At 34.2% G+C, this 25260-nt stretch overlaps 1 long non-coding RNA gene, 1 other non-coding gene and 1 pseudogene across 4 annotated transcripts; 2 read left to right on the forward strand and 1 right to left on the reverse strand.

Moving 5' to 3' along the window:
• The first annotated feature begins 1361 nt into the window (after window positions 1-1361).
• LOC147407351 (uncharacterized) lies at window positions 1362-11689 on the forward strand. Of its 2 annotated transcripts, XR_015176772.1 has the most exons (3): window positions 1523-1762; window positions 1861-2078; window positions 9518-11689. It is a non-coding gene; the product is annotated as an uncharacterized LOC147407351 (long non-coding RNA). The 2 variants fall into 2 exon arrangements; XR_015176771.1 differs by lacking the exon at window positions 9518-11689 and having other exon boundaries at window positions 1362-1762; window positions 1861-2254.
• A 1963-nt stretch (window positions 11690-13652) lies between these two features.
• On the reverse strand, window positions 13653-13724 carry TRNAC-GCA (transfer RNA cysteine (anticodon GCA)). The gene has a single exon. It is a non-coding gene; the product is annotated as a tRNA-Cys (tRNA).
• Window positions 13725-20176: 6452 nt separating this feature from the next.
• Window positions 20177-21364, forward strand: LOC147407353 (protein RADIALIS-like 1 pseudogene; annotated as a pseudogene). Its single transcript, XR_015175813.1, has 2 exons — window positions 20177-20694; window positions 21170-21364. The product of XR_015175813.1 is annotated as a protein RADIALIS-like 1 pseudogene (transcript).
• Window positions 21365-25260: the final 3896 nt, after the last annotated feature.

The following is a 25260-nucleotide window of genomic DNA, read 5'->3' on the forward strand; positions in this document are numbered from 1 at the left end:
ATTTTGGATTCGAATTCGGATATAACACTTTCCGATCGGATATCTATCCGTTGACAACCCTACGTTTTTGGACCCGAAGACATTTCCCTTGATTTAGGATTTTTATAGAAATTAATAGTAAATGACATAAATACCCTCATCTTTAACCTCTAGTCAAAATCCTTTAATTTTTCTCTCTAAAGCCTATTATCTTCAATCTTTAGGATGTGTATAATAATATAGAAAATAATTTTTCATAAAATTTAAAATCCATGAAAAAATAATGATGGAAAATGGGTAGGATTATAAAACTAAATTCCATTGTTTAATTTCATTTAAATAAAATCATGGGAAAAAAATCTAAGAAGACGGGGAAGAGGAGAGAGAGGAGAAGTAAAAAGGAAAGAAGAGGAAAATGGTTGGGGCGAAGGGAAGAGGAGGAGGAACAAAAAGAAAAAGAAGAAGAAAAAGAAAAAGAAGAGGGTGGAGGTGGGAAGGGACTACGACACAGATGGTGAATGTGATGATGGTGATGGGGAAGAAGAAGATATGAAATTAAAATTTTATTTGGGGATGAAAAATAAGATCGAATTTTATTATTTTATGGATATAAGTGAGAAAATGAAATCCAAGTTTTGTGGACTTTTAGAGGAGGGTGAAAAATTATTATTTTTATATAAAAATACATTCAAACAAATGAAAAATGCTATTTTCTACCTTATTTTTCATGTGTAATCAAATATGCCCTTAAGATTTTGAGATAGGATTTTAGGGGAGATGCATTTTTGTGATTCTGATAAATGATGGATATTTGGATAAAAAAGTCAAGATTTCTCTATAAGATATTGTAAAAGAGATGACTTAGTTAAAAGTAACATATTGAAGACGCTAAAAAAATAATCTGAGATGACAGAATTTGAGAATAATCCAAGGTTTTTAGCTAGAAGGAGAAGATGGGGGCATTTATTTCATTCTATTATTCTCTTGAGAAGGCCTAGGTCAAGGGATATTTCATCAAGTTTAAAGACGGTGAGTATTTCAAATATTAAAGAACAGGAGAGGGGGTTTTCAAAATGGCACTAACTCTTGAATATGTTTTGTTAGTCTCTTGTAGAAGGCTTAGGATGAGGGATTTAGGTAATTTTATTATTCTCTTGAAAAGACCTAGGTCAAGGGACATTTTATCAAGTTTAAAAACGGAGAGTATCTCGAATATTAACGAAAAGGAGAGGGGCTTTTCAAAATAGGAGTATCTCAAATATTAATAAAAGATGGAGGGGATACATCTAAATAACCTACATCTTATGTACTCAACGGTACATCCGCGGCAGGTGGGATATCTTAAATTGTGCCATTGCGTATCCTAAAGCTGGTACACAGCAGCTATAATCGATCCACGTGTCTTCACCTTCCCGCTAACGCACGATATCATTCATTGTGCCGTTACGTATCTTACAGCTAGTAACAACAGCTGTAATCGATCCACGTGTCCTCCAGCTCCCGCTAAACGCATTACGCACCTGTTATTTAAACCCCAACGCCCAACCCCTAGAGGGTTTGTAGTTCTCAGTCCCCCAACACAAAGGTCGCTCTTCGAGTGGAACCAAACCAATCGCAGCTGAGATTGGAATGGAGAGGTGAAAATCTCCTTTTGTTCGACGATCGAGTGAGATTCTCTCAATCGAGAACCACAAAAACTTGCTATGAAGTTGAAGCCATGAATGGAAGCTCGAAGCAGTTTCTCTCTTCTCAGTTATAATGGCTTGAAGACCATCGAATAACGGTACTCTTTCAATTTCGTTTATAGAAAAATTCTAATTTCGAATTTGCAGCCATTGGTCGATTCCACGCCCCTTTTGATTCTATATCCTCTTGTTGCAGAGCTTCTTCTATGCCCAGCTGAGAGAGGGAGCTGCATTGTTCGAGTTTGTATCGAGGACAAAGTTTTCGAAAAGTCCAGTCATTTTGATTTTTCACTGGAATTGGATCTTCTATGTAAGTTATTTGTGTTGGAAAAAATCTGCAGAATTTTCCAGGTCTTTGTGACCAAATGGGTCTTTTTGAGCTACGATTTAAGTGGGTCCCACACTTTATTTGAGGTTGGACCACTTGAAAACTTATTCTTCTCATTGAAGAAAATAATTTCATTTATTTCGTTGTCAAAAATCCATTTTGAGTGAATGAGAAATCTTCTCCAAACAACCCCTACTAGTCATGATTTGTTGTATGTGGTTTGTAGAACAATTGAGTTTATTAGTGAAACTTTTTAGTCTCACATCGGATAAGAATAAGAAATTTACCTAGTTCTTCTATAGAACTTCTCATATCACTTAAGTGAATATGAGAGAGAGACTTGGATAAGTCTACGCACGCGCACAAGGGGCTTATGGGCTTAAATTCGAATTTCTTTGAAGGGGCACACCCCTTAATTCCTATCCCCGACAATTTGATTTCCATGAGTGTCTGTTCATCCAGTTAGGACACCTCTTTTGGTTTTTTGGGTTGTCTCTTAAGAGACTCATTAGTTTTTTTAATTCAATTTTTTTTTTCTCTTCTCTGCTGTTTAAACTTGCTTGCATTCTGATTTTCGTCTGTATTTCTTGAGAGTACAAACTTAGCGTTCGGTTCGCTAGACGTGTAGACTGAAGTGTTGTCTCTGCACGTATGATTGTTGTATCTTGGGAGGCAATTGGTCATTGATCCATGGGTACCAAATTGCTGGAACAAAATTGTTTTAAGGACATTGTGTTCAACACAAGCCTCGATCAATCTTTATTTTATTCTATCTTCGGGTATCTACCGGACAACAATTTGGTCACGAATTTTTGATTCTTGGGACTATTGTTGATGAAAAAGAAAATAATTAAAGCCAATAATGTAATTTTTGGGGTTTCAAAGAGGTGCTAGATTTCATTGGCAATGAGGAAATTAGGGCATTACAGAATTCATAAAGTTTCTTGACGGGCGTGCGAGCATCGACCATATGTCCTTTTCTTGGGATAATGCCATTATATCCTACATTTCCTCATTTTAGCGATAGAGGTTATTTCTCAACCTGAGTTTTTTATTTCTTTAACTTCTAAATCTTATTTACCTCTGAAACTTACTTAATATTAGCTTCGCTTGAGTGAAAACCATGAAAAATTTGTTTTTAGGTTGAAATCTTAGGGAATCTCCTAAGATGAAAAATTGATTTCATTCCATGATTGTTCTTTGGGATTTCAAATGATCTGTGAGGAATGTCAGTTACTAAATTGTATGATTGTTGGTTACCATTGTCCTTATTCCTCAAGTTTTGTTTAAGTGTTGCATTCATTCTTTTTGGGTTTCTGTTTGATTTTGCATGGGAATCTCTTTTTTCTATTTATCTTATCAACTTATTTCCGAAGTTGATACATCTTATGCATTTCTTCATTCTTATCAATCTGATCTTCTGAAGTTGATATGTTTTTCAATTTCTCCTTTTCAATGCATCTGATCAACTTCCTTCTAAACTTGATACGTTTTATCCATTTCCCATTCTTGTAAACTCCTTGTCTATCCAAAACATCAATTTTCTTATGAAGTTGATATTTTAATCTATTTTTCTTTCATCTGGACGTTTTTATACATTTCATCTTCCTTCTGAAGTTGATTCATATCCATTTTCCTTTTGTCCAAATTATTATTTTTATCTCAATTATCAACTTCCTTAAGACGTTGATATGCCATGCCTATATTCCTTTCATTAGAACTTTGTTCTATCCAAATATCTACTTCCTTTTGAAGTTGATGATCTGAAGTTGATACGTTTTATCCATTTCTTCATTTCTATGCATCTGATCAACTTCCTTTTAATGCTGATACATCTTTTCCATTTCTTCGTTTCTATCCATCTAATCAACTTCTTTCTGAAGGTTATACGTTTTAACCATTTCTCGTTCATGTAAACTTCTTTTCTATTCAAAACATGGATGTCCTTACAAAGTGACAATTTAATATATTTGTCTTTCATCATGTCGTTTCTATACATTTTATTAATGTCCTTCTGAAGTTGATACATCTTTTCCATTTTCCTTTTATCAAATTCCTTTGTATCTCAATTATCAACTTCTGAAAACTTTTTTTATATTCAAAACATCAACTTCTTCCTTATGAAGTTGATACCTTAATCTATTTTTCTTTAATTAGGACTTTTCCATACATTTTATCAACTTCCTTCTGAAGTTAATACATCTTATCTATTTCCCTTTTATCAAAATTCCTTTCTTACCAATTACCAACTTTCTTTAGAAGTGGTTACGGCTTACGTATTTTTCTTCCATCAATATCATCGACTTCCTTCCAAAGTTGATATTTCTTATCTATATTTTTATTACAACTTCTTTCTATCCATCTCATCAACTTCCTTCCAAAGTTTATATGTCTTAGCCATTTCTTTTCTTCTATCCTTTTGATCAACTTCCTTTTGAAGTTAATACATCTTTTCAAACCATCTGGTCAAATTCCTTCTTAAGTTGATACGTTTTAACCGTTTCCTATACATGAAAAAAAAATTATCCAAAACATCAACTTCTTTACAAAGTTAATACTTTAATTTATTTTTCTTTCATCAAGTTTCTATACATTTCATCTACTTCCTTTTGAAGTGGATACATTTTATCCATTTCTCTTTTATCAAAATTCTTTTCTATCCCAATTATCAACTTCTTGCAATAGTTGATACATCTTACGTGTATTCCTTATATCAAAACTTTATTTTTCCATCAATATCATTGAATTCCTTTCGAAGCTGATATTTCTTAAGATTCACTTTCTTCTCTCTCTACTGATCTTCCTTGAGATTTTATTTCTTAATGGAATAATGCTAAGAAGCATACATAAAGTAGGGGAGGCCGATCCTATCGACATAGATGAGAACAAAGGGCCTAAAGTCCTCTTTTAATGGTTTCCTTAGATCATCTCCAACTTGCATTTTTCAAAATTTTCCTTCTAATTGGCGTCTTCTTAAAATTTGAAGATGGAGATCCCCTCCAAACTTTGAACTCGAACCAGTCCCCTCTTTAAATTATTATTCATTCTTTAGAACACTATTCATTTTCTTAAAAGAATGAAATTGGTTGGTGAAAAAAATGATATTTTAAACATGTTCCATGAAACGAAAAGGCCAAAAATGACATTTACTTAAAAAGGGGTACAAAATAGGTATTTTGAAAGGGTGAATAGTGATTTAGAGATGCCCTTCAAAATTTCTCTCCCTTTTATATTTGAAGACGTGCGTGGTAAGGCTGCAACTTGGGCGGGCTGACCCGAACTCAAACCGATTGATGGGCGAGCCTGGGGAAGATGAGTTGAGCCTGGGTTACAATATCTTAACCTGATTTCAATTTGGTTGAGCTCAGGTTGAGGGTACGAGCAACCCAAACCTGATGCTATATACTAATATAGAAATATTTGTATATTAATTATAAATTTTTTATTCCATCTTATTATTATGACTTGTGGATAATTAGTTAATATTAATGTGAACTTCGGTTTAGTATGGTTTGTCTAAATATTCTTGCAATGATGGATTTGAAGGTTGTTTGCAATTTTATTTACTAGTAGTTTTGTTTATGATGCTGTATTTTTTTTTTTTTTTAATGTACAATTTATTTGCTAATCAAAACAAAATTAGTGTTATACAAAGAGCTCGGGTTGGTGAGCTTAGGCCCGATGGTTGGGTTGAGGGTTCTGCTACTTGGGTTGAGCCTAGGTTTACTCTCCAACTCGCCCAGGTTGTAGCCCTAGTGAATAGTGAAATATAGGGGTGTCTTCAAAAATGGAGACCAGTTGGAGTTTCTTTTGGAGGTCTCTATCTCTATATTTAGAGATTTTAAGACCGGTTGGAGTTGCCTTTATCCATCGATGCCTCCTTTTAATATCTTTAAAGAGGGTTTCAACTAGAGTTCTAGTAATATTGGATGACTATCCTTTTTTGGCTTTTCCTATTATTGTTTGGATCCAATGTTACTAAAATAATGCAAATTGTGGAGGCTATTGGGCCACACAAAAACATAGGTCTAATAGATTGAGATAGTGGGGTGTAATGAAAGGACCTAATAGAAATTATGCTCTTTTTTTTTAGGTGGTCACACCTAGGACAATTCCCCCCTTAGAAGGAAAGTGTCTTGAGTGATGTATGGCATTTGCATTCTCTCCCTTGGGACATTGATCTTTGCATGTGATCTTCATTTTTTTGAAAACTTCAACAACTCTCCATTTTTAGTGCCCCATTAATGCTTCTTTACTTCCTTTTTCCATGATTTTAATAATCACTTCTATGTGAGACTATTTAATTCCCTTAATTATCATATGGTGGCATTTTCTCATCAAGCTATCCTCTGAAATAAGAGGGTTCTCTAATAAAGAATCATTGGTGACTCGTTTGGTATTTGAAGAGATACTACATTTTCCTTTTGGAATGAAATGGAAGAGTTAGAAATGTTAAGGCACTTTAGGCATTTTTCTTATATTGGGAAAGATCTCCCATATAGGTTTTTTTTTCTTTCTAATGTGGTATTGCTATCCAACAATGACTGAATGTAGAGCAATAGACTTTGCATCTTCCCCTCCATTTGAATCTATATCTAATTGCCAAATTCATGTTGTTTCATAGTGCACGTTCCTTTCCATTTAAAGTACTGACACGCTTAACGATGTCCCAAACCTAAAATGAAAAAAAATCTCAACTGACTTTTATCCAGTAAATTAGATTATTGATTAGCGTGTAGCCCCATTAGGCGTTTTTGATTGGTTGGCATGGTCTTCTTTGTTCATTTAGAACATTTTCGTCCTTCTGAAAGTTGTCCAACATCCAAAATCTCATCAATTTTGTTCATCAAATCATGCTCTTCTGAATTGATTGGAGCCTTTCTAGCCATTAGACTAGTAGTTTAGGAATGTCTCATTCAAATACAACAAGAGTTGTGATAATCTGACTCCCCCGGACTGACCTAACTGTTCCTATTCCTACATGACAGGAATACCTTCTATGCCAGTCCTACTCCCGGAATACGGACCAGACAAGGAGGATCTCATCCATATTTGTACTCAAGCTCAAGCCAAGCCAGTTCCTCCGCCCCACAAGTCGGTCGTGCTATCAGACCACAAATTATTCATGCAGTCGATGCTCCACGTAGCATACTCAAATACTCTCCTGATGTGGCATGTGCTAGAACCATAGATTTTTAGCCCCAGGATAAACATCTATGCATCTCCATAAACATATGCAATTGTGTATCCTGAGGCAAAAAATCTATGGTTCTAGCACATGCCACATCAGGAGAGTATTTTGAGTATGCCACATGGGGGAGCCAGAAAATCATTACTCATACAACAATTCAGTTGTTCTTCGCCACCTTTAGGACCATGGTAGACTCTTTTACACATCACATAACACTGTCAGTATCTTGCTACTTTAAAATGTTCCATTCCAGAAGCAAATTCAAGTGTTCATCAGTATTCATAGGCATATTGTTTTGAGTATTCCACACTTCTGGGGAATGCATGGCATTTCCTAATATCCAGTAGTTTCTCCATTTCCTTAAACAGATCAATGTCCTTGAGATTGATTCCGAGTATTCAACACGTCTAGAAGCCATGTTTGACAATGCAGTTTGACCTGATCAGGTATGTGCATGGTGACAAAAATCTGTGATTTTTTGAAAAAATCACGATTCTATTAGTTATCAATTAAATCATGATTTTTTTGAAAAAATCACTATTAATCATTGATTTAATTGACGATTTTTTTTTTTTGTTGAAAAAATCACGTTTTTTATTTTTTATTTTTTTTATAGCATTTTTAAGTGCTGTTTTATCATTTAATATATGAAATGCATAGATTTTTTATACATTTTTTATACTTTAAAAAATTATTCTTATTTTTTAATTTATCCAATGTTTTCCCGATTTTATTGACTTTTTTCGAGGTTTCCTCTTGCTGAATTATTCCCGAACCCCGACTTTGTAACTATGGGCTTATGTTGAAGTTCTAGGCATCAATAAAATGATAGTTTCGAAGGGTTTCAGTGATTTATCTGAGAAGGGTTCATCTCATATTTCCATGGATGACAAAGAAGGGAGTGTCTTGAAAGTGTGAACTCTTCTAGTGATAATGATACGTATCTGAATGGTACTTTACGATCGTCATCTGGTATGACCTCACCATCTTTTGAGCTGCTGGAAAAAATTTCACCCTCATGAAACCTTCAAACTTTCATGTCAGTTTGATGAAAAACATTAGTGAAAAGTGATGCGAGATAGGTTAGAATTCTAAAATCTGAATTTTTTGAGTGCCACTGCTACCATTTTTTTCCTTTTTAACCCCTAAAAGCACTCTACTAAGTGTCAGATTATGTAAAGTGATCATGGGGAGATTGATGGAGATGAGGAATTATAAAAAAAAAAAATTCTGATATTTTGGTCATCCAAGGTCTTGTGAGGTAGCTACAGATGAACCAAAAAGGACCTTATGATCTATTATTTTGATGATTCAATTGCAGTGGTTTGTCCATGCCATTTAATTAGTAACAGCATGTTAGTTCTCATATTTTCACAACTCTAAGAAGGTAGTTAAGTAGAGGTGTTTTTTTAAGGGGTTTTATTCTGTCAAAGTATTTTGAAGGAGAAGGTTTGTTGAATCACTTTCATGAGGTGGAGGGTGATATCAAGTGGTTTAATGATTCACATATTGCATTTAGACTCAGCAAGACTTCTCGATTACAGAAATTTAAGAGTGGGTCATGAAAATATAGTTTCATTAACGTAATGTTTGCTTTGCAACATACATCATAGATTTAAAGTTATTTGGTCAATTTTTTCTATAAAAAATTTAGTTTATGGATGTGTGTAGTTTTGTGTTGTCTCCGTTTAAGCTACATTGTATCTCGTGGTAATATAACAGCATAATAATTTCACTTATGGTATGGTTATACAACCTTTAATTTCACTTGGGGCTCTTTGAATCTTAGGAGGAGAGATGTCACTCTCATGTTTTCATTCATTTTCCTCAATTCTACTATATTTAAAGTTTTGTTTTCTACTAATTTCTACTCCCATTATCTCCGTCCTCAATTTGTTTCCATCTTACTTTCGTTCTTTTACAAATATTAAGCTTGCACATCCTTCTAAATGTAATTCGTAGCCCATCCCTAATGGGGAGAAATTTTGGGTCTGAAGGTCTTTAACGTATGGGCAATTCATTTTATGGTCGGATTGTTCAACATGATACGTATATAGATACTATGGGGTAGAGTAAAAAATAAGAAATAAGAGGCAGGGGTAGGGATGTTAGTCCTAGCCCAACTCGGATTTTATGTACTTGTAATTTATGAGTCTGACATTCTTTGAAAATCAATGCCCCCATCCCTTGTTTTTGTTGGGTTGGACCAATCGGGTTGGTAGGCACCCTGTACGATTGATCTGATCATTTGTGTTTTTTTTTTTTTTTTTGGTTTTCTCAATCTAATAAAGTTCTTATTGGATCGATGCTAATTTATTCATGGTATCCTTGTAGGGGAACGTCTGTAAAGAAAGTTTGTTAGTTTCAAAAGACTTTTTAAAGGCTTCAGGTTTATGGAACTATGGAAACAGTGGAGTTGTCCCCTATAGTCCAGATGTCAAAACAGTTGGATAGTAAGAAGTGACTCTGTGGACCTGAGGTGAGGTGCATCACAATCAATGGATCTTTCCCCTATGATACTATACATCGCCCATTGAAAAAACAGCTTAAAAATTCAGGATAGCTAGGAAGATATCGCTTTTAAATCAAAGCTAAAGCTTGGACATAGAAAAGTTTAATACTTAATAGAGTAAAAATTTGATACATTTAGGGCATGTTTGGAACCTTAAAATTTTCAGGGCCTTTGGTTAGTTTGTAGATTGATTTGTTTTTTTTTTATATAAAAAACCTTGAACTACTCTTTTTATTTGATGAAAGGGAATGGTATTTTTCCCCCTTTATTATTTGAACTGCTGATTTATAACAAAGTATGGTATTTTTCCCCCTTTATAAAAGCAGTTTTAAGGAGTGGTGAAAAAATGTGGGCTTCATGGAATTGGAAAGTAAGGTTTGCAATGTTAAGACTAGAGTCGTACTTGACTAGGTAAAATTCAAAATTAGATTGCCAAATCATTGGGAAGTGCTTGAATGTTTGATTATTGATCTAAACCCAATCCCTTTACAGGGTATCCCTCAAATTGACTAGATTGGATAATCAGCTATGTAATTCCTAGCTTAGCTCACAAGTACGAAAAACAAAATCAGTATTTGGAACAGCCATATAGATATCTACTGCCTCCCAATGGGTTTATTGAGGTTCTAGAAGTCATTCTTATAGGGATTGTAAGGTTTATAATAGTTGATGGCATGGGTATAAACAAGCAAGGGGGCAGGGTTTAAAGGATTTTGGGTAAGTTGATTCGACTTCATTAATGATCCACAAATGTAGTTGGCACCTATAGAATTAGTGTCTGTTGGTCTGTAGACAGTATTTTGAAATTCTTACCTCAAGATGCACAGAAGGAGATGACAAACGATTTAATAGATTTGATGAAGGTGATAGTGATATAATATTTGCTATATGCAGCTTTCCCCTCTAATTAATAGTTAAATCTTTCAAAAAGATAAATAATGGCCAATTAGTAAAACCCTTTTTCTGTCGTGAAGAGATGACATAGCTTTTTTCTCTTCGCTTTTGAGTTTTATTGACAGTGGAAGTTTTCCTTAATCTTCCTTGTAAGTTGTCAGGGACTTTTCTTATCTTTTGAGTTTTGAGTCTAATTCGCTAAGAAAAAGGCATGGTTTATTGAGAAGGGCTTCAGGTTTGATCATCTCTGGACTTCGAAGTGTTGGATTACCAAAATTTGCTTCTTCTCTACGAGAGAGCATTTTCCAAAATATATTTGCTAGTCCACACCCTCCACCACCATAACCATTGTTATCCAATAGGACTGCCTGTTATCCTTATTAAGGATTGAACCATTTGACCATGGTCTACCACCGTCACCACCAGATATACCCATTATAGGCCACCTTTACCATGAAGTATTCTCTCAATATACATATTTTATCATCGTGATTACCCGTCAAAATTGGGAATTGGGAATTTAGATTTTATGGGCTTGGACTTATGATCTATATTCTTGCAAGGGAAAATAATCTTGAAACTGAGTTTTTTTTTTTTTTTTTTTTCTTCTTCGAGAAATTGCAATTTACTGGTTTATGGAAACTCATTTCTACATTACAATCATTTTTAGAAACCATTTTTAATGTTCTCGAAATATACCCCCCAGAAAAAGACTTTCTTGTTAGGGGTTAAAAATCCTAATATTTGTTCTCTTATAATTGGCCCCCATCTCGAGAACTAAAATCCAACTCTCTTTTTAATAAACCGTGCCCATATAAATTGGCACATTTTGATCCAAACCCTATTTTCACTATCAGAAACTCTTAACAAATGACTTTCATAAGATCTAATCAGGAAGACATGGTGAACTCATAGGCTAGTAATATTTATGCCCGTGTGCCTGCCCATTAAACTTCTGGAAGGTCAACTTAGGAAGTTTTCAGAAAATTTGTCAATTTTTGGAATAAGTGATTACCCGATTAAATTCAAAATATGTGGAATTCATCCGTGAAAAGGTATAAAAATAATCAGCTGAAATTGCAAATGAGAAATAATATACAAGGGCCAATGAGATGAAAATAATGAATCCTAAAGATATAGAGTTGGGGTGTCAATGGGTACCTATTTAATCGTAATCAAAACCTTCGAAATAAAAATAATAATGTTTTCATATAAATTATGTATTCTAATTTAAATGACTAATCCCATGGTCACACGCACCACGTCCCTTCGGAAAGTCCCATGTGCAAGGTGCAATTGATTGAGTCGAGCGTCAACCGGACCTTGGAGGATGGCCCCTAGGAATTCATTTGCTTCGTGGGGTTTCGAACACTTGACCTACCCTTCCCGAGGGATTTATCAAGGCTTGGATTGCCACTAGGCCAACCCCTTGTTAACAATCTCTCATTTAATTCTTGAAAAATTCATGAATTTGTTATTTTTTTCAATGTAAGTATTATTCTCTGGACTATTGAATTATTCTGAATAATTCACGTATTTTAAGTTAAAAAAGAATAAAATGTGTCTTTTTAATAAATTTTATGACTTACGAATTTTTATAAAATGTTATAAATTTTTTTCGCTATTTTAACTTATATGTTGCAAGTGCAAACTTGTAAGTTGTGACGTATAATATAAGTTGATTTTGAAGCGGTCATGTTTCAAAATTTTGGAGGAATCCACATTTTTAGGTAATTTTTATAAAATGTTATAAATTTTTTTCGCTATTTTAACTTATATGTTGCAAAGTGCAAACTTGTAAGTTGTGACGTATAATATAAGTTGATTTTGAAGCGGTCATGTTTCAAAATTTTGGAGGAATCCACATTTTTAGGTGACAAATGTATAAAAAAAAAATGACATGACCCTTTACAATTATTTGAGATTACATTTTAATTTTTCAAATTGATGATTTGTTCATTGACTTAGGTCTTCTTTTATAAATCAATGGAATAATAACCTCAATGACCTCATTATCACTACCATCATTATTACCATCACAACATCATCACTTTCACCATCACCATCACTATCATATTACCAAATTTTTTGTTTTCAAATTTTTGAAATGAGACAGATAATACACATATGCCGCAAAAAAGTTTCATGTATCAAATTTTTGTTGTATTCCGAATTGTAACCATGGGGCCAATCCATTGGGGTCCATTGGGGTTGTATTCTAACAAAATGTCTATCTTTAGTATAACTTTTCTATAGTAAGAACATGGGTTCTAGTTTTTGAGACCAAAAAAAAAAAAGTTAACTTATATATTTGTTTGAACATTTGTAATTTTGCTAATTAATGCTTTTATAGACAATGTATTGTGTTTTTTGAAAAGAATTCTTTTGCAATTATAACTTGTAAATGATATTTTTGATATTTTATAATGAAAAATTCTTGCATATAAACAAAATAGAATACTATTATTACTTTGAGATCTTTTTTTTAATTCGTCTTGTCTGTTTATTAAGAATCGAAACTGAAGGGTATCTGCGGTTTAGAACGGTTTCAATTCCTTTAGTTCTAAAATCAGGATTGAAATTGACAAGAACCAAAATCGAACAAAAATGACGATTTTGATTATAAAAATCTTAAGAACCAACCCAGTGACACCATTAAAAGGAAGTTTCATGATCTAATTCCATAGATAATACGGCAAGATTGTCTATAACCTTGATATTTTTAAAATAGATTGGTTGAACTTAAAAATTCACTATAGCCAAAATTTAAATCAATTATATAATTCCCAAAATTTTCCTTATTTGTTTTACGTAGCTTTTAGGAATTTATCCATTTTGAACCCCTGCATAACAACTACCAATTCAAACTTGGTTACTATGGGGGGGACAACTCAATGGATTCAAGGATGGGATCCTTCCTAAAAAATCAGCTGTTCTGCCACAACAAGTCCAGGCGTAGCTTCCTTCCTGGGAATTTTCAGAATAAAATAAAATTATGACGTAGCTTTTCTAGCCCTGAGAATTTTCAGAAAAAAATAAATAAAATATGAAAACAATAAATATAGGGCCCAACCGGGTTCGAACCGGTGACCTCTTGATCTGCAGTCAAATGCTCTACCACTGAGCTATGGACCCTTTTATTATAAATCTTAAAAAATTATTATTATTAGATAAGTAACTGGACTTCCCTTTTGTTAATTCAAGGTGTTTTTTTTTTTTTTTTTTGGAATGATGATTCAACCAAGTTTATATCCACTCTCCTTGCCTCAATCCTTTTTGAAGTTTGTCACTTTTGGAACATTTTCTTCTAATTGGTATTGTACTGTAATCTTATGATCAAATCATCTTAAACAACTTTTCCTTAGTTTACCACATGTTTTAAGATTCTATATTATTATGAGTCATAATGAGTGGCCTCAAGCTAGAACCTCATATTGCACTTCTTGATGTGAAAGTAATAGGAACCATAGATGATTTTCATCAATGCTTTTTCACTCGTATCTTGATGAAAATCATCTATGATTTTCATGCACTTTCATGTCAAAAAGTGCAATAAATGCATACATTTATAATTTTCTATTCTATCTTACAAATCATCTATCTCAGCATCATCGTGTCTAATGTGATCAGTATCTGAAAATTTTAGTCCTTGATTGTCTGTCATTGGGAGATAAGTTTAACGATGATTGCTTAAGCCAAACTTTTGGAACCGGGAATAATTAGATGTCCCTTAATAGAAGATGCTTCTAATCAAGAATCACGGCCACTCCATGTCGACCACACTGACCAACACTCTTGAACATTTCAAGCCTCAAGACTTTGATCCATTTAAGCAGGAGACATCAAAATCTTCCCCTAAACGCAAAACCCAATTATATGGATCAGAATCCACAACTCTAAAACAGTATACAAAATTCCAAAATCTTATAACATTTTTTTTTTCTGTCCTGTCATCCATCGCTTTTGAAAGAGTTGAATAGCTGGGATGATGTAATCTCCTGTGAGGTTCCATTAAATAGAGAAGCAATTAATATAGGAAGTTACAATTGAGCAACATGTACATAATTGTGTGCATAAGTATCCTCATTTTATTCTGATCTCATGAAGATAATGACATAGTCTATCGTAAGTGTATACCTGTATAGAATTAGGCTCTCTTGACTTAATAAATAACACACACTCTTGACCGTGTAAACCTGAAGTCTAACGGTTACGAATTATCCTTGAGTTTAGTATCAAACTGGATTTGTATAATTGGAGATACTTATATTTATATATATATATATCAAAATATTTAATTCAAAATACTTAAATGCTCGTAACATTTATTATGTAAAAGACTAACACGTCCTTGTTTTTCTCAATAAAAGACAAAACGAGAAGGGATATTATTGGGAAATTCTAACATCCAAAACCTCATTGGGACGTTAATATTATCTAACACTTTTTTTTTTCCAATAATATATCCTTTCTCATTTTGTCTTTTATTGAAAAAGACAAGGGTATGTTAGTCTTTTATACAATTAATACATGTATTATGTCATTAATAAATCCATTTATTATGTTGGCATTGATTGTCAAAACATTAGTACCAAACAAATATTTAATTATTATATAAAAAACTAATACATATATATAACAAAAAAGTTGTTCTATATGGCAAAAATGTTTCAAAATGGGATTTTTTTTTTGTGATGATGATCTCTATGATAAGAAGATCATCCTCACAAAAAATCGGCTAATTCCAAAACTTCTAACCCCATGAAAAGTGGTTGCAAACTAATGGTAAAAATTGACGGTTCACAATTCTTCAACTTGTAAATTGGAGCTAGAAATTTCAGAATTGGCTGATTTTTTGTGAGGATGATCCCCTCAACATAGAAACCAACTTCACAAAAAATCAACTAATTCCGAAACTTTTAGCCCATATAGGACAAAACACTTTTTTTAGAATTTTGTTGGAGGTACTACACAACAATAAACTGTAATGAAGTAGAGTTTAAATTTTGTTTGCCAAAAGAAAATCAAATACATACATCATTAAATATAGATGATGAATTTTATTGGCAAAGAATAAACTGAACAATAAAGAACTGTTAAAATTTCCAAATATATGTCTGCCAAGAGAAAAACACACCGTTGGAAGAAATTATCCACCTAATAAGCCCTTCAAAACTGTGTTGTGATAATCATAAAGGGAAACTTGCCTATGGCATCATAGTTGGATACATAGAAGTAATTCTTAATATTTTAGGAAATTTTGTTTCAGGACAAGGGAACTTAAAGAAGTCAAGCAACTCTGCTTGGTGGATTCTGAACTGTCTGCAACTCTGCATGTTTGCCATATATGTCAATGCATGGGTTGTGGATTGATATAATGTACATTAGCCAACGTTATTATAGCATCATGGGTTGCAATTTTCTTGGTTTTTTTTTACCAAAATGACTTTTGATTATATTAAGTTTAAATGTAAAGGTTCTACTCCACCACTCATTAAAATACTAAAAGATAAATTTAATCTTTGAGTAAGATATGTTGAGATAGTGAACATCAACTCTAAATACATGAACTCACTCCATCTCTTGTGGGTTACAACCATGGTTTTCATAGTCTTTATTATAATAATATTGTTATCTATTAAATTTAGGATTATGATACTTTAGTTTGAGGTTCATGGAACCTAACATTGATTATGTGTTAAAAGAGTTAAAAATACTTATTTTAAATTTATTTCCATGAAAATTGTTCATGGCCTTCTCAGTGACCGCATCATCATCCCCCCAACCTTTTGCCACCCCAGGGCCTACCATGTTCTAAAGACCCATTATCTCCTTTTTCTCGAGTAAATGATTAGAAATTATTTCCCACAAACTGTCACTTATTCAAAGATTCCTTCTAAAGTTTGCCATTGTACGAACCAGTTATGGTTGATTCTTTACCCTCCTAAAACATTGTAGATTCCTGTTTTGGTATAGAAATCTTCTAAAAGACTATAGGATCTCAAGGTGACCCTACTCCAACTTGTAAGGAAGGACCACAAAGAGAACAAAAGTGGTACAAAGTTGTTGAGAGAGAAAGGAGACGAATCCATGGACATTAACTTTCTATCCGAGATAGATGTGGGATGATAAGGATTCCAAATATCTGTAGATTCGGTATCTCAAGGACCACTTTCGGGAACAGATTCCTATGACAATTGTAGGTGTCATATTCATCACATGATCATCCCTTCTCATGTGGCAATATCCCATGGAAAGGACCCAAGCAACTTGTTGGATGGGGCGGCGCTTCCTTTAACCCTTCCAAACTTCCAACAGTTCAACTAACAATGATAATGATAATGAAAACATTTTATCCAAAATATCATGGAAAGCTTCCTCTGATAAATTATCTCTAAGAATATTAGGGGAAAAAGAGTGGCATTAATATAGCTAAAGACTTCACATTCAGTGAAACACATGTCCTTTCAACTAATTACAGTATATGAGTTCTATGTTTCTTCTCCAAATAATAGTAGTTGCAAATGGGTCTAAATTAAGACAATTTATCAGCACAATTTTGAAACCTAGTATTGAACATCCACAAGTAAGGCCCCCTCTTCTCATCATTCTATTCTTTTATTATTAGTATCATCATTATTATAATTATTATTAATACTACTACGTCCAGATTGCAGTTTTCGTGGATTTTTTTAGGGGAGAATAGACCACACCAAACCCCACTTGCATAAGCAGGCCACCACGGGCCCTGAGAAAATCCAACCAACCTATCAAGTTTAAGCTCATCAGATACTTCTCTAGTTTCTTTCTCATTTAAAACATATATCTAGCTTGAGTTAGGGCTGCAACTTGGGCGGGTTGGGGATCAACCCCTACTGACGCTTGACAAACACTAACCCGTGCCCATGCCCAACCTGACCTCGGGCATAAAATGCTGGTTTGACTCATTCCTCATTAATACTAGATAATTTAATAATAATAATGGCTTGTATAAGGATAAGTGGTATGTAAAAAAATATATAATTTATAATTATGTATCCCAAAAAAGATGATGATTAAAATTTGAATTGTGAAATGTGAATTGCAAATGAGAACGAAACAAAAACATTTATAAATTATAACCATATTAAGTTCAGGCAACCCGATGTCTATGCCCGAACCCAACCCGATTTGATTTGGACAAATTTTTTTTTTGCCCAAACCCAACCCCAAACCCTAGATAATTGGCCCAAACCTGACCCAAGGTCTGGTTGAACCCATCAAATTCGGGTTTGTTCCGCGCAAGTTGCAGCCCTAGCTTGAGCACATATATTAATTGAAACCCATGAAACATTTTTTTTTAGCCCAGGCATATCTTTAGAACATTGATGAATTTCTTCTACCTTGCAAAAGTAAATTACCTTTTTTTACAGGTAAGCAGGACTTGAACCCACGACCTCAAAAGTTGCATTGTAATTAATATATGGGCCCAAACCCTCTCGTTATGAGCTAAGTAGTTACTGTCCAGTGCTGGTCAATAACCAAGGAACTATGGAGAACTCATGCTTTATGTGTCAAAATACATGACCCATATTGGGTTGGGCTCCAGTCCAGTGACTCAGGAGAAAACACATGATCCCGAATATGTAAGCACGGACTGCTAATATATAACACAACGATTTTCCTAATGAGACCACATTAGACTGTGGCCGCCCTAATCAGGAAGAAAACAAACAAAGAATCAAGCTAGCAACGAGTCTTGACTTTGAAGCGGGCAGCCTGCTTCAAAATCTGAAGGAACCCTCTTTGTTACAAGACACGTGGCATTTTGAATTTATTTTACACTCCTACATTTCCACCAAAATTTGAAATACCTCCTTGGAAATGCCACGTGTAATCCAATGGAGAGGGTTCCTTTAAAATTTTGATGCGGGCTGCCCGCTTCAAAGTTTTTTCTGCTAGCTATTGTTCTTCTGATATAATTCTTGATCTTATGGCAGACCTTTTATTATGGTGAACAAGAAAAGTTGTAGTAAAAGAACAACCTCGTGGCCAAACGCTTAGTCAATAAAAAGATAGATGAGATAGGTAGATCTAAAATGTTGGGGATGTCTTAGTAGATTCCACCATTGCACGGCCGAAACAAATATGTGGGCCCACCAGGGCCAATCCGTGAGCACACGCAAAGCGAAATATAAGTCCAAAAAGCTTTTGCTTTCCATGGAGAAAAATATCTATAAATAGTTATGCTTATCATTTCTAACACGAGTTAAAATTTGAAGAATTATCTTTTCTTTGGGTTTCCAGCACACCACCTTAAAGTCACAGCTAACACCAACACAAACAAAATCCTTTATAGATTTCAATGTAATATAGTCTTATTGTTATTTTTTTATTTTTTTTCACATGAAATTCTTTTTCATGTTCTTTTCAAAATGATCAACAAACCGACATTTATTTTAATCTTAAACAGTCAATAATAATGGCATCATGACCCCTTCCCCTCCAATAAACAAGTTTAAATAATGGAAAATTGGAAAAATAAAAAATAAAAAAAGACAAAATTATATAGTAAAAGAAAGAGTCGTGATGAATACACACGGTTTTGGTACACGACAGACATGGCAAGAGCACAAAATCACAGATCTTTTTCTTCGGCATATACAGGAACAATATGTGTGGTTTTGTGCCCTTGCCATGTCAGCTGCGTGCCAAAACTGTGTGCATTCATCGTTATTCTAAAAGAGATTAAAATAAGATGTAAAATTGGGGTTTTATGGGCATGATTAATTGTTGAAAGACACTACCACACCCATGACCCTACAGGGTACTCAAAAGAGGATGCAGGGTTCTAACATCCAAAAGAGAACCTCAGTTGACCAATTTTACAAAAAGAACATACATTATCATTGTACGGACTGAGCTGGCCTGCAAGAGTTCCTTGGAAGGTTGTTCAGGAACAAAGTAACAAAACTCCAATCCTATATGACGTATAGAACTACCTTAATGAGGAAAGATCTGAAAGAGAACTCACTTCACTTGCTTTCCTTGCAAGTGAGTTGTGGTAACTCGTGAGCACTGAGTACGGCTGTTGTATTGAGCGTGGTTCAAATCCTGGGCCCATATTGTAAGAGACAAACTAACAGGGAGTCAAAATTGGTGGTGTGGGTTGTGAGAAGGGACCAAACAGAGGGATTGCCTAGCTGGATTTGTACTAATTGTTTTTTTTTTTTTTTACTTTTTCTGAGCTGGCATGTTAACTTCACCATGAACCTTTTTTTTCTTTTTCTTTCTAAACCTCGTGAATTTTTGCTTAGTTGGTCTGATTAGCAACAAAAGCAACAGCTGACAACAAATAAATCAGTTTAGAAATGACAGAGTTTTTTTTTTTACTTAAGAGAGACAAAAGTTTCCTCTTTTTTAGTTTAATTAATAGGTTCTACCGAATGGGTTTCATGGTGTAAAATCCTAAAGTTATAAAGAAGAAGAAATTTTGTTAGATTGATTTTTTCTCTCTTGTTGTTTCTTATCTTGGCAAATTGTATTGGCCAACTGGCACCACACCATACCACCCCACCCCCTCTCCTAATGCTTATAAAAGAGCACTCGTGGCCATCTCTTCACTCACACCATTCCTTGACTTAAAAGAGTTTTCTCCCCTTGACTCTCATTCTCATTCCTTCCCATAGTGTAGGGTTCTTCACCTCACACTACTCTCCTTCCCTTTTGGCTTTCTCATTCATTTTTTCCGACACCCACACTTCAGTTCATCTCAGCCTACCTCCATCACTATTCTTACTAGAATTACACTTGAATCTCAGTAAGAAAAATGGCACAAAACTCTAGCTCAACTTGGACTGCGGAGCTAAACAAAGAGTTCGAAGATGCCCTGGCCAAGTACGACGAGAACACTGCTGATCGCTGGCAAAAAATTGCCCGGGTCGTTGGAAAAACTGTGGAGGAAGTAAAGAGACGATATGAAATCCTCGAAGAGGATGTCAAGAACATTGAGTCTGGCAGAGTATCCATCCCCAAATACAGAACCGGAGGGGGTTATCGTAGAGGCAACGGTTACAGCAAATAGAGCAGCAGATATAGCGTGCTATTATATCCTTAATGTAGTAAGGTAAAGTGTAAACAAAACTGTCTGATTCTTGTTTTCTAGTTCTTAAGTTACTAGTATCAAGATAGTATATATTGGTATATTAAAGTTGGCGACACGTACGATTGGGAAGCCTTCAGGGCTTCAATTCGAATTTACTGCAACGAGGAAACCTTTATTCCGTAAAATCTATTCATCTCGTCAAATATCTTACCTTGTTTGTAATCCAAATCAATCCCACATGACTTCTAGCCATCTTCACTCTGGATCAGATGTAATTGTTCCAACTTGTTGGACGACAATCTAGACCAAAATTAATCTACCAAGGCCTTAAAACTTCTTTTTTAGCTATCATACTGTTCAAATTCCTTCCTTCACTTAATATGTCATTAAAGTTAATCAATGGATTTTTATCCTAAAATGGATATATTTTGTCTATATTTTATTATTTAAATCGGTGGTTTAAGGAGAATTTTATTTCTTATTTGCTCATTTGCAGGCTGAAGAACCTAAGCTCCAGTGAAGTTAAATCAGCAGTAATAAATCACCAACTATGTTTCTTAGTCTTCTTCAACTTCTGTTCATGTTAATGTATCAAATAAGAACCATTAGATCTGCGGTTCTCTGTTTCTATTGTAACGGATTGTCAAACTCAAAGGAGCAATATATATCTATCTTATTTAACGGAACAGAACGAGAATTTTCTTCACTTGGATAATCAAATAAACCCTAATTAAATCAACTTCAAATCTAGCATTACAGATCCGGAAAAAAATATTTATATATATATCTATATAAGATCTTAACTTGAGAAGCAAGGGTTTTGAAGATCGCTGACCTCGCTAATCAAGATCTCTAATCTTGAATCCTTCAAAAGAATTAAGATCGCAAATAGTCAGATCGTTGAAAGCTACCGAAATCGAAAGAAAATTTCTCTGTGAATTTCAGAGAGTGAGTTCGAAGAAACTAAAAATGGCGAAATGAGTGTTAAAGAGGCGGGCGAGGTAAAAAGGAGAAGATAGCTGAAGAAGCGGGAAGTTTTTCTTTAAAAATAAAAAATAAAAAATAAAAATCAGAGGTTTTTGTTCAAGTGTATGTACTGTAGTCCTGTGACTTTGATTGTAAGTCCCCTCCCCACTCCCTCGCAGGACACGTGGAATACATTTTTGTCGGGGATCATGGATCATTGGCTCAGTCCTTGGTGAACATCATACAATAAGAGAAAACCTTTCCTTACTAACATAGTGAGGAAAAAAAACGCTTACTAAGCCTTATCCACCGTAAAAAAAAAGCTCGTGAAGCATAAACTTGACCTCAAGATTTGTTACAAATCTTGATTATTTGTTTTGTGCGTCTCGATGTCATTTTGACGGTGAATGTGGTTTAATAAGCACTTTTTTCCTCACTATCTCAGGAAGGTTAGTTTGGACTCCCGCAATAAATGGCTGTGCTACACTGACTTCCTATAACAATGCTTGTTTCTCGAGAAAAGTATATGTGGTTCTCTCCACACCATCAATTCAGCGCATTGTAGAAGTCAATGTTGAAGTCAGTTTAGCATTTTTCTACAAGTGGCCACTAGTTACTAGTAGGGGTGCAACTTGGTTCAGTGTGAGGTCAAATTTGGAACCCAACAAACATAGGTCAATTTCACTAAATAAGAACCAAATTCCATTAGAACCAAATCAACCCAAATCAAACTAAAGTCGATTTGATTCGGTTCGATTATGCGGATTGCTAATATTTATAAATTGTAAGTAATATTTTTTAACAAAAAAAATAAATATATAATAAATATAAAATTTCATGCAATAATCACTAATCTATCCATAAAAAAACCATTAGTTTATCTATAAAAGAAAATTAATTCATGTCCTAACTCCAAAAAATAATTCATAATATATATGGGTCCCTATCCGTGGCCAACAGTTTGGCAAACATTTTGGCAAACACTTTTTCAAAACATGGGTTAGAGGTCTTGGAATGGGCTGATTTTTGGTGAGGATGATCTCTACGGTGAGGAGATCATCCTCACCAAAAATCAGCTCATTCCAAAACTTCTAGCCCCATTTTACAAGTTGAAAAATCGTGAACCGTCCATTTTTTGTAAACCATTTTTGATGAGGTTAGAAGTTTTGGAATGAGCTGATTTTTGGTGAGGATGATCTCCTCACCGTAGAGATCATCCTCACCAAAAATCAGCCCATTCCAAGACCTCTAACCCATGTTTTGAAAAATGTGTTTGCCAAAATGTTTGCCAAACTGTTGGGCATGGATCGCTACCCAATATATATAGGGTCAGATTCTGTAGACACATAAAGCTACAACATTTTTATCTTATATGGTTAAAAAGATTTAGAATGAGCTGATTTTTTGTGAGGATGATCTCTGTGGTGAGGGGATCATCTTTGCAAAAAATTATTCCATTCCAAAACTTCTAACCCCATCAAAAGTGATTTACAAAAATTAGACGGTCTAAAATTTTTAAACTTGTAAACATGAGGTTAGAAGTTTCATAATGGGCTGATTTTTGGCAAAGATGATCTTCTCACCATAGAGATCATCCTCACAAAAAATCACTCCATTCCAAACATTTTTGCCCATATAAGACAAAACACAGTGTAGCTTTATAAGTAGTGTTATGCGTATACGGATCCTAATACATACATATATATATATATATATATATATATATATATAGGAACGGTTCAACAGCCCTAAAGTTTGTCAAGTTTGGTGCCAAACATTTTTCAAAATATGGGTTAGAAGCTTTGGAATGAGCTGATTTGTTGTGAGGATGATCTCTATGATGAGGAGATCATCTTCACCAAAAATCAGCATATTCCAAAACTTCTAACCCCATCAAAAGTGATTTATAAAAATTGGATGGTCCACGATTCTTCAACTTGTAAACTAGGGTTAGAAGTTTCAAAATGATCTGATTTTTTGTGAGGATGATCTCTTCACCGTAGTGATCATCCTCACAAAAAATCAGCTTATTCCAAAACTTCCAACCCCATCAAAAGTGATTTACAAAAAATGTTTGGCACCAAACTTGACAAACTTTATGGTTGTTGAACCGCTCCCTATATATATATGGGAGCGGTTCAAGGGCCATATGAGAAAACATATGAAAAAACTTTCGTTTTTCAAAATAAGAGTTAGAGGTTTTGGATTGAGCTGATTTTTTGCAAGGATGGTCACTATGATGAAAAGATCATCCTCACAAAAAATCAGTTCAATCAGAAACTTCTAAATCCATCAAAAGTGATTTACAAATTAGTGATAAAAATTGGTAAAAAATTGACGGTCCACATTCTAAATCACTTTTAATGGGGTTAGAAGTTTCAGATTGGGCTGATTTTTTTTTTTTTTTGGATGATCTTCCCATCATAGAGATCATCCTCACAAAAAATCAGTTCAATCCAAAATTTCTAACCCATATTTTAAAATTTTATTAAAAACGAAAGTTTTTACATATGTTTTCTCATATGGCCCTTGAACCTGACCCATATATATAGGTCTCTATGATGGGAAGATCATCCAAAAAAAAAAAAAAAAATCAGCCCAATCTGAAACTTCTAACCCCATTAAAAGTGATTTAGAATGTTTACCAATTTTTATCACTAATTTGTAAATCACTTTTGATGGATTTAGAAGTTTCTGATTGAGTTGATTTTTTGTGAGGATGATCTTTTCATCATAGTGACCATCCTTGCAAAAAATCAGCTCAATCCAAAACCTCTAACTCTTATTTTGAAAAACGAAAGTTTTTTCATATGTTTTCTCATATGGCCCTTGAACCGCCCCCTATATGTGTATATATATATGGGGGGCGTTCAATGGCCAACTTTTTGGCAAACTTTTTGGCAAAACATTTTTCAAAACATGAGTTAGAGGTTTTGGAATGGGCTGATTTTTGGTGAGGATGATCTCTACGGTGAGGAGATCATCCTCACCAAAAAATCAGCCCATTCCAAAACTTCTAACCCATATTTACAAGCTAAAAAATCGTGGACCGTCCATTTTTTGTAAACTGTTTTTGATGGGCTTAGAAGTTTTGGAATGGGCTGATTTTGGTGAGGATGATCTCCTCACCGTAGAGATCATCCTCACCAAAAATCAGTTCATTCCAAAACCTTTAACCCATGTTTTGAAAAATGTTTTGCCAAAATGTTTGTCAAAATGTTTGTTGCTGGACGGGACCCTATATATATATATATATATATATATATACATATAGGGTCCCGTTCAGCACCCTAAGCTTTACCACACATTTTAACAAACGTGTTTTGTCTTACATGGGTTAGAAGTTTTGGAATGGGCTGATTTTTGGTGAGGATGATCTCTATGGTGAGGAGATCATCCTCACCAAAAATCAGCTCATTCCAAAACTTCTAACCCCATCAAAAATGGTTTACAAAAAATGGACGGTCCACGATTTTTCAAAGTGTAAACATGGGGCTAAACATTTCAGAATGGGCTGATTTTTGGGGAGGATGATCTTCTAATCATAGAGATCATCCTCACCAAAAATCAGCCCATTCCAAAACTTCTAACCCATGTAGGACAAAAAACGTTTGTTAAAGT

The sequence above is a fragment of the Akebia trifoliata genome, chromosome 3 (assembly GCF_017979445.1).
Source record: "Akebia trifoliata isolate Shusen 1 chromosome 3, ASM1797944v1, whole genome shotgun sequence".
NCBI lineage: Eukaryota > Viridiplantae > Streptophyta > Magnoliopsida > Ranunculales > Lardizabalaceae > Akebia > Akebia trifoliata.